We start from the raw sequence: 13438 nt of genomic DNA, 5'->3' as shown, positions 1-13438 counted from the left end.
CATTTCCTCTTAAAGACTGTCAGTTTGTCAACCCATCACCTTTAAGATTTGGATATTTATATATACTATTATTTATGGATGTGCACATTGTTGACAAGGGCAACAATTCTTACTCTTTTCTAACTGCTTTTCGGAAACCAATGCTGAGCCATCTTCTTTGGTTGCTGAATGTAAATAGCATTTGCACTGCTTTTTCCCAGAGGTAGTGAGCTCCAGTATTTATACCCGGTGATGATGATGAAGGAACTGTGGTAAAACTTACAGAATCAGGTTTATTATCATTGACATATGGCACAAAATTTGTTGTTTTGCAACACATAAAATATACTATGAATTCCAATAAGAAATATATATAAAACATTAAATAAGCAGTGCAAAAAGAGAGCAAAAATAGTGAGGTAGTGTTCATAGGTTCATTGACCGTTTAGAAAGCTGGTGGTGGAGGGGAGAAGCTATTCCTAAAATGGTAAGGGTGCATATTCAGGCTCCTGTACTTCTTCTCTGATGGTAGTAATGAGAAGAGGGCATATCTTGCGTGGTGGGGGTCTTTAATGATAGATTCTGCATTTTTGAGGTATCACCTTTTGAAAATGTCTTCGATGTCAAGATTCAAGATTGTTTAATGTCATTTCCAGTACACACGTGTGAAAGAGAATGAAGTAGTTATTCCTCCGGATCTGATGCAGCATCTAAAAATAGACCAAGATAAAGAACACAGTAATAAAGCACAATAAATATATATATATAAGATAGCTTGTATACATAGAATGATTGTACATACATAAAGTGACACTCGGTACAGGAGTGTTTCTACATAAGGTGACTGAAGGAAATGATAAAGTAGTGGTAGGTTGTGAATGGAGGTGTTGATCAGCCTTACTGCTTGGGGAAAGTAGCTGTTTTTGAGTCAGGAGATCCTGGCATAGATGCTTCGTAGCCTCGTTCCTGGTGGGAATGGAACGAACAGTCCATGAGCAGGATGGCTGAGATCCTTCATGATATCGCAGGCCTTTTTCCAGCACCTTTCTGTACATATGTTCTTGATGGCGGGTAGACTGGTGCCTGTAATGCTTTGAGCTGTTTTGCCTACCTGTTGTACAGCTTTCCTGTCTACTGCAGTGCAGTTTCCATACCATGCAGCGATGTCACATGCTAGAAGGTCATGAGTATTGATGTGCATAGTCCGGTTCTCATTAGCATTTCCAGAAACAGAGGTGCTAATGAGCTGTCTTTTTTGTGTTAGATGTGTTCTAGGACCATGAGAGGGTGTGGGAGATGTTCACTCCTAGGAGTTTTATACCGATCGCAGTGCCCGCTGCTGTCCTACTGACGTAAAGTGGTGTGTCAGTGCTGCGAGGTCTCTTTTAGTTGATAACCATCTCCTTTATCTTGTTGACATTGAAGAAGAGTTATTTGCCTGGCACCAGGCCTCAGGCTCTTTCACCTCCTCTCTCTAAGCTGTCTCTTCGTTATTGGTGATGAACTGTCTTGTAGGGCTCAATGAACTTCGTACGGTTGTGTGTGAGCAGAGTGTACAGCATTATGCTCAGCACACAGTCCTGGAGAACGCCCGGGTTGAGGATGATGGACCTGACTGAGCCTATAGCCCTCTGCAGATTTCTCTGATCCTGTGCATTGGCCCATCCATACCAGATGGTGATGCTGACATTTACTGTGCTGTTGCTTGCCTTGCTGATATCCATGGAGACCAGTTTCATTGGATACATTTTAAATGATGCAGCTTCCCACACTCCCTGCTCCTTAACTTAAATATCCCTTTAATTGTTCAGCTATCTTGTTAATGAGATAAATAATTTGCTGCAGGTGGTATTGCTGTAGTGGCTGCTTCATGAACCCAGTGTCAGCTAAATGTTGCTGTCAACTACTGGGAGCTTCACAGTACTGATTTAAACCTGGAGTTGTGTTAAGAACAGATGAAGCGGAAATGGAGTAGGGCACTCAGTGAGATCACAGCCAATTCAAACTATTTCTGCTTTCACGTCAGCCCACGTCTCCTGAACCCCTTCACTAGCGTGGATGAAATGGTCCAAGTCCACTGTGCAGCCACAGATTGGTTGGCAGGAATTGATAGACTTCTTGGAAAACCTTTAGCTGTCAGTGACATTGCTCCTCCTCTTGGTGGACATATTATCACTGCTTCTTTAAGATTCTTGGAGGGGTAAACTCTTTGGTCCTGATTAGCTGAATACCACCCCTCTTTTTCAAATGTCTGCCACTCCGGGGATGTTGATTGTCCAACAATCCAACTATGAACTCTGCTCACCATCTTCCTTTAGACTCTAGTCTTTGGATCTCCTTCCTCCTGCTCCAGAAAACCAGAGGAACCACATCTAAAGCTTCTGCAATCACTATTACTTTATCATTCCCTGTCAGTCACCTTATGCACAGACACTCCTGTGCCTAGTTTCAGTTTATGGACATACAATCAATCTATGTGTGTGAACTATCTAAGTATTTATATTTATTGTTTATTTTAATTACTTGTTCTTTATTGTATTGTCTTTTATTGTGCTGCATTGGATCCAGAGTTACAATTATTTCTTTCTCCTTTTCACTTGTGAGTGGGAAATGACATTAAACAATCGTGAATCTTGAATCTTGACTCACTAATGCACCTAAGGAAAAATGTAACAGCATGGTTCTGAGAAATTTCAATCCCAAATGAACATGAAACCACTTGAAGACTTTTGAGTTGTACTGATAGTACATGGTCAGTCTGTTGGTACATTCAGGTTTTCCCATGTATTTCCTTATTTCTGACATAGAGGGTCAACATTGGACATCACTGTTTTATCCGGGAAACAATGGGAGGCTCACATGTGTAATTAGAGATCCAGTTGGGGTTAGGGAGTTGGATGAGTACGGGATATAGATTAAGCCCATCCCCATCCTAATAGGGGCTTGGTGAAGGGAGTTTAGAAGATTCTCCTGATTGGATATCTGATGTGGAGGGGTGGGTGAGATGTTGGATGGCAGGGAGGGATAAACAATTAAGTAATTGTGTCCAGAAAGAGAGGGGTGGTAATTCGGGTTTCTATCAGTAAATAGGACAATTGGATGTTTAGACAGTTGAGGTTGTTGGGATTTGGGTACCTGAGGAAAAGGGGTCGGAGAATCATAGAGACTGAGGTCTGTGCCATCCAGTGGAGAGTGCTAGGAGTCTTGGTTCAGTTGAAAGTTTGGTGGTAGAGATAGGTAATTGGGGATATGGAGCACTGTGATGGCAGAGGATGGGTTGAAATTCCATAAATCAAAATGCAAATATAGGACTTCTGAAGGCATAATCTGGTGCCCTGCTGCAAACACCTCATTGCTCCTGTTGTACCCATAAGTGATCATTTCAGGGATAAAGTGATGGAACTGGTTTTTTTTGTTCTCATTATTTTATGTTTTTCTCATGAATGCTGCTTATATGATTTTTTGCACCTATGGTGCTGATGCAAGTAAATTTTTCATTCTATCTCTGCATTAGGGTTGTGCATATGATAATCTCAATTCTGAATTTACTAACAATGACTCAAAAAGAGTGTTGACATCTGGATTGACATGATAGTGGGTTCCTGGCACAGAAGACATATTGGATCTAGAGTGGTGACCTGGTTAAATTTTTGGTGAGGTGCAATAAAACCTGAAAGCAATCACTTTTTTGCACTTTGCTATGTGGTAAATGCATTACATTTTCAGTTGTCTACTGCTGTAATAAATAGTGTTACTCAAGCTAATTTTAAATCCACTGAGTCTAGGATTCTCTGTTTACGGATAAATATTTCAGTGTCTCTAGAGTTTATGTTAGTATGCAGATTTTGATCAAAGGTTCTTCCCTTAAAAGGCCCAAATAATATACACAATCTTAAAATGTGTAACTGTCCAAATATCAAATGAATTCCACTGCTTAATTTCAACAATGTTTACTTTTTTTAAAGCCCATGTATTAAATGAAAAACACACCAATAACATGAATATATAACCTAATGAGCATTTCCTTCCTTGCATTAATTTTAAAAATCTGTATTGTTCTTTTCTCTGTACTTTTACTGGCTGTTGTCCCATAAAAGAGCATCATTCTTATCTCCTGCCTGTTTGTTATCTCATTTGACTTTGAGGATTAAATCCCATTGGGGAAGAGGGAAGCCTAATAGCTCACAATTAACCACTAATTACTTTTTAACATAGCAGCGAAAAAAAATGACAAGGGTATGATTCACAGACCTTGAAGTACTTTCCTTGCCTGAAGTAGAAGGATTAGAATACAGATACTGTAATTCTCAGATCTTCACATGATTGTATTCCTCCAACAAAAAAAGTATAGAAAACTGTTGCTATGCTTCCAGCGCTAGTGACATTTGGCTGTTTTATAGTTTCTTTCCACTGCAAGGTTAAAATACTTTACAACTTCTTTGTTAGCAAAGCTAGATGTTCATGCCAGTTTCAAAGGTTGTAGAAGTACTTTGGTTGGAGAAGTATTTTACGATGAAAGCACAAGCAAGCTTAGATGGATTCATCTACATTTATAAGTGTATCTAATGTAAGCAGATGTGTGAATAGATATATATTTGTAAATCCTTCCAGCTCCACAGCACTTATTCTTGCATGTGAATAGCCCCGTTGACTGTGTCTGTTATATGTCCTGGGACTTGGAGTGCTCTAGAAAGGCAAGATGCCTGGTGTTCATTCTTCAAGGGTCAGCTGCTCATGAAGACACTTTGCCTGAGTCATAATAGGTTAACTTTGGGCTGGTTTTAGGCTTCTTGTTTCAGGTGTGTGCTTTAGACCTGCAAATGAGTTGATAAATCTTCATCTTCTGAAGTTCTGAGCACTGCCAAATGCAAGTGAATAATCTCTTGGTTTGCACCATCATCTGTTCATATGCTTCCTTTGGAAGGTTAGTTGAAGCTGGAATATTACTATTGGAAAAAGCTGCTAGACCTGTTTGTGCAGAAATAAACTAAAATTCCAACATGCACTACTCTCAATTGTAGATGCTTACTATTCTCACATTCACTTCATACTTGCTTGCTTCAGCAGTAATCATACTCCGGCTGCCAGAGTTATTTAGAAGATTGAGAAATGATGTAATTGAAACATACTAAGTTTTTATGAAGCTTGATGGTGTAGGGATAATGTTGTCTCTGGCTGGGGGTGACTTAAAATAGGATTTATTCTCAGAATAAAGAGTTGATTTTTTAGGACTGAGGAGAGAATAAACTTCTTCACCCTAAGGGTAGTAAACATACCTCATTATGATCTTCCACTTTATAGTTTATCTGCACTTTCTCTGTACAGTAGCTGTTATACTTTATTATGTAATGTTATTGATTTTGCTTTGTTCTATCTTAATGCACAATGTAATGATTTGATCTGCATGAACAATATGCAAGATAAGCTTTTCACTAAATCTTGGTACATGTGACAATAATAATCCAATAACCAATACCAGTAAATCTTTGCAATTCTCTGCCTAGGAAGGCTCTGGAGGGTCTGTCATTGAATAAAAGGGAATTTAAAGATTAGGTATTACTGCTGGAGAGACCGTCCTTCTATTCATTATTTTTCAGTGTTAAGTTTGACATATTTGATGGTTTAGAAGGCAGATGTGCTGCCAGTTGCAGTCCCCATATGGCTAATGCCTCACTTTCTCAGCATGTTTTTTAAACAAGTGAAAATGGAACTTCACATCTGCCTCCATATTCAACAAACAACTGCCAGCAGACTGCTGTTATAATCAATGGAAATCAGAGCAGTGATGTGAGACAAAACTAATTTCACAGACTTCTGTATTAAAAGCTATTGAGCAGCATTTAATTAATTCCAACTGCAGTGTCTCATCTAAGGATAAGGAAGGTTTAATTTGACATATACAAGTGAAGGATGTTGATCAAGTTTCAATAAGCTTCATTTGACTCATCACTGTCTGCAAGAGTTATCACCTTTATAACTCCAAAGATATAGGTCAGGGATGTGTCCCTAAAATATGTTTGTCTACAGCATATTGCTTGTTATTATTGTGCAAAGTAGCTAACAACTTTTATCAAGGAAGAGATGCCCTGTGAATTGTGAATGGTGCTTGACGATGTGTGATGTTCCATTGTTAGCTTCTTGGGAATACACTCTCACTTTATCATGAAATTTCACTTGTATATATATTGAACATTTAACATGTTGCTATTTAAGTCAAGCAATTAATATTGTATGTCTCTCCTAATGATTTAATAATTATTATTGACAGCCAGTCAAGCCTGGCGGTCCAGAAGGTTTACAATTCTAAGTGTGTAGACACCTTTCCTTAAGTAGTGAGTTTTATGAAAGAAAATAAACTTTTAAAATTTTAACATATTCTATTTTGTTTCTTCTCTCTCTACCTTCATTTTTCTTGCACATTCTGATTTTAATGCTAATTCACTTTCTTCTCAGCTCTTCCTCAACCAGTTCTGCCATTTACAAATCTCCCATATATTTTCGTTAGCCTTGCCGTGCTGTAATACTACACACTGCTAGCAATTTTTTTTTTAGACAGAATACTCTTGAGTTGAAGGGTGCAAATAAAGTATCAGCTGAAAGGATATGCCGTGAGCTGGGCTATTCTAAAGTTGTTGTGCATCCTGTCCTTTGGTTCTTTACTAGCCAATCCTCTGCTTGCTTTATTATTGTACAACCATATAACTGAAAAGCAGATCCAGATACTTTTACATATATTTGTTGTATCATGATAAAATAGGCAATTCTCTAGAAAAAATCCTTTGCGTTATATGGGTCATCGGAGCACATACACAATTTTAGCATAATTGGTTCACCAGTCACACATTAGAGCAATTGGTAAATTTGTTTGATTCAGTTCCAGCAAAAAACTCTCAGAAACAGATTTCAAATTCCAACCTTTCTTTAATTATTTAAATGCTCAACCAGATAATTTTTTTTCTCCATTAGGCAGGAGACCAAAAAAGACATTCTGGCACATGACAACCAGTTAAATTGGAATTCAAGCTATTTCCTTTAAGCAGAATTGAAGTAGAATTGTCAATTTAATTTCCAACGTCTTCAGGCAGAGCACTGCTCAAACAGTTATAAAAGAATATTTATGGTTAATGGTCGTCTGAAGTTATTCAGTATCATGTGCATCTGTGCATGACCAAAGAACACATTCCCTGCTGCTCCATCTGGTCTTACTGGTATTTCAGATTCCCATGCTGTCTGTTGAAAACAGCAAGAACCCATTAAATATTCATGGAAGCCAGTTACACAGTTTTCTTCCATGTGGCGCTGTGGCAGACTGTTGTACAATTACAGATTACCATATTGGAAGCAGCCCTACAGTGATACGATCTGTAAATTCTACGCGTTTCATTCAGCACTGGTCAAAGCTTATGCTTCAGTTGTTCTGTTCTGTGATTTACCAGTGCAGGTATCCCTATACTGTAGGAATGATGCAAACAACTGTTTTGGCTCAGTTCATAAGCAGCCACTAGGATTCACTGAAGTAAAATAATTATTTAAAACATACCATCACTTTGTGTCTGATTGAGGCTATGGTAGTGTATTGGTTGACGTGCTGGTTTAGTAGAGTTATGGACTATTAACACTACAACATGATTTTGAGTCTCCCCATGACTCCCAGGGAATTTAAATCCAACTAATACAATAAATCTCACACCTAATTAAAAGATGAAAACTTGTAATAGCGACCTTGAAGTTATTATTATTCCTTAAAACCTCCTGGATCACTTCAGTCCTTCAGTAAAGAAAATCTGCTGGCCTGACCTGGTTCGGCCTACGCGTGACTCTAGTTCCAACAGTGTAGTCAACTGTTAGCTCCCTCCTCTGTGAGGGGTGTTGCAGCATTGTCAGCTGTTCTCTAGCACAGGACAACTCTTAAAGTGGCATCCAAGTAGAGTTTGAAATGAAAGGTTAAGATTTTACAGTTGTAATAATGGTAAAATTGTGAGAATTGCACAATGAAGCTGACAGCAACTTCAGGAGTAGGCAAGTGTACTCTTAATCTAGAGGTTCCTAAGCCTTGTAAAGCTTTGTCAAGAGGACTGTGAGAGCAGTAAACATTCTTTTCATGTTCATGTAAAACACCATCACCATGACTCTGTCAGAGCATTCTTTTGTCTAATCACTGATCTGAAACTTCAAGAGTTGCTGCATGACTCGTGGAGTATTTCCAGAATTTTTTATATTTATTCTGCCTCATTTTGTATTCAAAATTAATCTTTGTAGGTTCCAGCCTAGTTGTTATTGAGTTGTTCCTTCCTTTCCATGAGTAAAATGATAAAGCAATGGACCTTCACAAATAACATTTGGTCAATGCATTGTGTGTCAACAACTACTGATGATGTGATGGCTCTGATCTTATCAGACCAGCTTTTCCTTAATAGATTATAGTCTGAAAACTTGATCTTGTTTAACTTCTGAATCATAAGTGACAACAGCAGATTTCTTTAATGTGCCCAAGTAATGTCATCTGGGTTGTCCACCCGTAGATAATGCATGTACTTTTTGACATAATATCTTACACTCCTTCTTCTTCTAAATCCAACCAGGCCATTAGCAAGGCTGCTAAAAGTAAACCCACTAGAGCCAAACAAGCCAGGAACAGAACTGCTGAATTCATTAAAAAAAAAACAGCAATCAGCAGAAAAACATTAACATACTAGTTCCAGTCCAAATTCAGTTTATCAAGAAACTTTCTATTTTTGACCTTCCCTGAAAGCTGGATCGGAACTGGGCATGGTCGCTGTGATCCCTTGATGCATAAATAGTGATTTGGGAGTTCCTCTATATGCGTCTATGGCAACACAGATTAAACTGTGAACCGCATAATATTCTGTCCTCTTCACAGATTTGTCAGTGGCATTGAAGAGATGCATTCCCCTTTCTCAAAAGCATTAGGATAACTAATCTTAAGCCATGCTTATTATTATTGTACCAAGTCAACCATGCAAAAGGAGTAATTTAACAAGTCCAAGCTGCTGCCAGCTGAGTATCAACTTAAAAATGAAATCAGGGTTTGAAGGAGGAGCATACTGGATAGGTTACAAACATTCTGGCACCCAGTGATTAAGGTTTGCATTACAGAAATGGCACATGGGATTTATTTTGGGATCTATCCTTATAAATAATTTTGTGTGTCTATCCAGGGTCATTGCACACGTAACGCTGCACCAAAATCATTGTCTTGTATGAACTCAGTTCACCAAGTGAATAGTGAAATGTTACTGTGGGTCTTGTGCTCCGGTGGCAATGAATTGCTTTGAAAGTTCTCACTCCTGCTAGTGAGAGTATCTATTGACATTTGAGAACTAAATTGTGATTTGTAGATAGCTGGAGCAATACTAAATGAATTTTATATACTTTCAACCTGATAGAACAATCACAGAGATCACCACCAGTTGTTTTTGCAAGGTTATGCTGTGGAATACTCTGAGCACTGTAATAAAAGCATCTAATGAGCAATCTGTCAGGTCTGCACATCTGCACTGAACTATATAATTCATATGCAAACATCTGTTATGAAAATAATAATGTTAGACTCTTTATCTTAACCTTCATTCAGCTAAGTATCAAAATATAACAACAATAGCTGTGGCAGAGGAAGGTATTGTGTATCTTTTACATTGAACATGATTGTGCTGGCCCTCTGAAGGTAATGATAAACTTTGTGACTACTAGTTGTCTCCATTGTGACTGATGAGGATTAGGATGTGATCGATGTTTTCCAGTGTTGCATCATGAATTTTAATTGTCAGAGATGGGCAGGTTAATACTTTGTTTTGTAGCTGTTTGTGTCACCTGTTCTTCTACTGCCATATCTTCAAAACTCCCAACATCACTGTCTCCTTAAAATCTTCTAAATTCATTCTTATCAACATCCCCAGCACTGAGACCAAAAATGACTCTTAAGTTGCTTCTAATAGATCATGTATGCTGTTTGCATACCTAACACGGAATTTCCAAAACAAATACTACTCTAAACTCCAGAATGACAAGGTATTACCATTTGAAGAGGAAAAGAAAATTTAAGCATGTTGTGAAAGCCTCCTAGAAAATATGTGATGTCCGAAGCAATGTGACTGCTTAAAATGGCGATGGAGCATTTGGGCTGACATTCAGAACCTCATTTCTATTTCTTGGAAGGGCACAAAAGCTCCTTGTAAACAGCAGAAGGAATGCACCGCCTCCTAACTTTAGTACAGTTCTTTCAGGTACCTCTTGCCCACTTATGGCAGGGTCATAGGTGAAATTAAACTAGTATGTGCTACAGTTACATATTGGGAAGAAAGCAGCCACTACTATAAGTACAAGTGATTAAATCAGCAAAGTTAATGATATGGCTGAACAGAAAAGAAACTTAAGTCACTTTTTATCTGAAGATAAAGTATTTGAAATTCAATTCCATATTTTGTAATGATTATGTTGATAATCATTCAAGGATAAAACTTTTTTATTGTATTCTTAGACAAATATTGGAACATGGTGTATAATACTGCCCAGAGACAAGCCTTTTGGCCTATAATGTCTGCACCGAACACGATGCTAAATCAAATTAAATCTCTCCTGCCTGTACATGATCCATTTTCCAGACATTCCCTGCATATTTATGGGTCTAATAGCCTCATAAGAGCCACAATAATGTCTGCTTTCACTACTGTCCCTGTCATTCCATTTCAGGCACCTGTTACTCTTTGTGTGTGCAACAAGTCTTGTCCTGCACATCGTCTTTCGACTTTTCTGCTCACGCCTTAAATGTACGCCCTCTAGTACTTAACACTTCTATCCTTGGAGAAGGATTCTGACTGTATCCCCTATCTAAGCTCTCATTATTTTATAAACTTCAACTTATTTTCCCTTCTGCCTCCAGTGTTCTTAAGAAATCAACCCACATTTGTCCAATCTGTTCTTATAGATCATACCCTTTAATCCAGGCAGAATTTCTTGTATACCTCTGCAGCACCCTTTTCAAAGTCTTCACATCCTTCTTGGGGAGACAGGTATTGCATACAGTTCTTCAAGTGTGGCTGAACCAAATATTTATAAACCTGTAACTTCCTTACTCAGTGCTCTGATGAACAGAGGCATACAAGCCACAGGTCATCTTTACCACCCTGTCTGCTTGTGTGGCCACATTCAGTGAGCTATGGACTTGGACCCCACAGTATCTCTGTAAAGGTTGTAGTATACACTTCAGTATGTTGGTAAAGCACCCTCTCCAGAAAAGACCAAGCCAGAGACCTTGGCCTTAATCCTGAAGTTGAGTTGATTGTGTGATTGTGGTAGACAGCAAAAGCATTGAAGAAGAACTTACACGAGGAAATCTGCAGGTGCTGGAAATTCAAGCAACAACACACACAAAATGCTGGTGGAACACAGCAGGCCAGGCAGCATCTATAGGGAGAAGCGCTGTCGACGTTTCGGGCCGAGACCCTTCGTCAGGACTAACCGAAAGGAAAACAAGGTAAGTAGAACTTACCTTGAGTTGCTGGAGGTGCAAAGTAGCCTGTGCTTCTTCAGTCCTCACTGAGGTCCAAAGCAGAATTCCAGCCATAGCCTGGAAACGCCCTGGGAAATTTTCTAAAAATTAAAAGACCATTAGATAGTTTATCCTCTTCACATCACTAGATTTCTGTCTTGCTATAGCCTTCTAGGGTGGCTGTGCAAGCAACTGACTGGGCTCTCCACTTTATGGTTCTTCAAAACCATTCTTTGTGCCATGAGCTTCTTATGTAGCTTTGTTTCAGATATTTATTGGGGTAGTGGAGGTATAATTTGTCCATCTGTGCTGATCACCCTATCCTTGACTAAGCTGTTCCACCTTGAACACAATCTGTTATGAGTCAACGTGATGCTTTCCGATCAGGTCATGCTTAGCACATACCTCCACCACACTGTTCAAGTGTGTTTCTCTGAGCAGCAGTGAACCATTGGCCTATCAGAGTTCTCTTTGGGAACTAGCTGACTTGATCAACATTTCTGATCTGGCTATTGTTCATGATTGCACTTAATAAAAAAATAGTATTTAATAAAGACATTGTGAAAAGTTTTGGAATATTTTATGTTGAAGATGTCATTTCAGTGTAAATTGCCTCTATTAATATGGTCATCTCCATGTCAACTAACCATAAATGTCAGTAAACGATGTTTGCCTAATCCATACTTGCAGAACCGCAAAGAAACATTATTTTTTAATTTAAATTCTGTGACCTCTGTCTCATGCTTTGATCCTCATGTTTCTTTGCTACAAGACTGAATTCAGTTTATTCCACGTGTAAAGAAAGGAAAAATTGCATTTATTTAGTGACTTTCCCAGCATCAGATCTTCCCAATGGGTTATGAAACCAGAATCAGAATCAGACTCAGGTTTAATATCACTGGCAGATGTTATCCTTACACCAGTAGTACAAAGCAATACATAGTAATAGAAAAAATATGCATTACAGTAAATAGATATTAAATTGTTAAATAGGTAGTGCAAAAAAATTAATGAGGTTCATGGGTTCAATGTCCAATAAAGTAATTTTGAAATGCAGATGTTATTGTGATGTAGAGGAATTTCTGAGGCAGCAGAGTTGTTCAATATTTTCCTGCCATTTGGACCCATGTGATCCATCTCCTGCCAGGAACCAGTTCTACTGGAATTAAGCATCAGTGTACCTGGTGTAAGCCCAATAACCCTATTCATATTCAAATAAGTTACTTCATACAGAATTTTTGGGCTATTTATTAGACAGTAAAAATATGTACACTGCATAATAAACCTTAAAGCATATTTCTGACTTTTATAGTGTGCATTGATTTTTTTTAACTTTCTGTTTTTTTTTAAACAAAGGCTAGTTCCTCCTCCTCCCTTTTTACACTCCATTGATTGAAAAATAATGGAAAATTTTCATCTTATTATTTGTTTTGTATGGTAAGAACTTTAAAATGGCTTGACTGGATTTATTGAAGGTACAATATGATAAATTCAGGGTGTCCCCTCAATCAGCAAGGGAGAGAACAGCAACCTTATTTGGTTACAAATGCCCTGTGACATTAGTTCACTGAAAAAGCTATTAGAATTTAACTGGAATTTTAATAAAAGTCCATCCCATGTGAACTATAAAATGTAAAGGAATTGGCATTTCTACAAGCAGCAAATCCTTTTTTAAGTTGGATTTAATTACATTTTTATCTCCTTCCTCTAAGGGATTTGCTGGTTTTGTCAGTTAAGAAGTAAAAACAACTTTATAAATCTGCTCAGTCTTTTCTTTAAAATGAACTTGGCCTTATTTATCACCTTTAATTTAATGGAATAACCCATTGTAATTCACAGGGTGGAGGCTAAGGCTAAAAGGCAGCAGAGGTTGATAGACTTACGGTACTATTATAGAGGAAGCATTAGAGGGACCTTTGAGGTCACAAAATATATTCCTTACAGAAGCTT

The 13438-nt window shown here is 38.1% G+C and overlaps 1 protein-coding gene across 4 annotated transcripts in view; it reads left to right on the top strand.

Annotated features, from left to right (window-relative positions):
- Window positions 1-13438, top strand: part of ptprea (protein tyrosine phosphatase receptor type Ea) — a 293967-nt gene that overhangs the window by 115235 nt on the left and 165294 nt on the right. The gene's annotated exons all lie outside the window — the stretch shown is intronic.

Source organism: Hemitrygon akajei, chromosome 23, assembly GCF_048418815.1.
Source record: "Hemitrygon akajei chromosome 23, sHemAka1.3, whole genome shotgun sequence".
NCBI classification, from domain to species: Eukaryota; Metazoa; Chordata; class Chondrichthyes; order Myliobatiformes; family Dasyatidae; genus Hemitrygon; species Hemitrygon akajei.
This window is presented reverse-complemented; position numbering and strand designations above follow the sequence as displayed.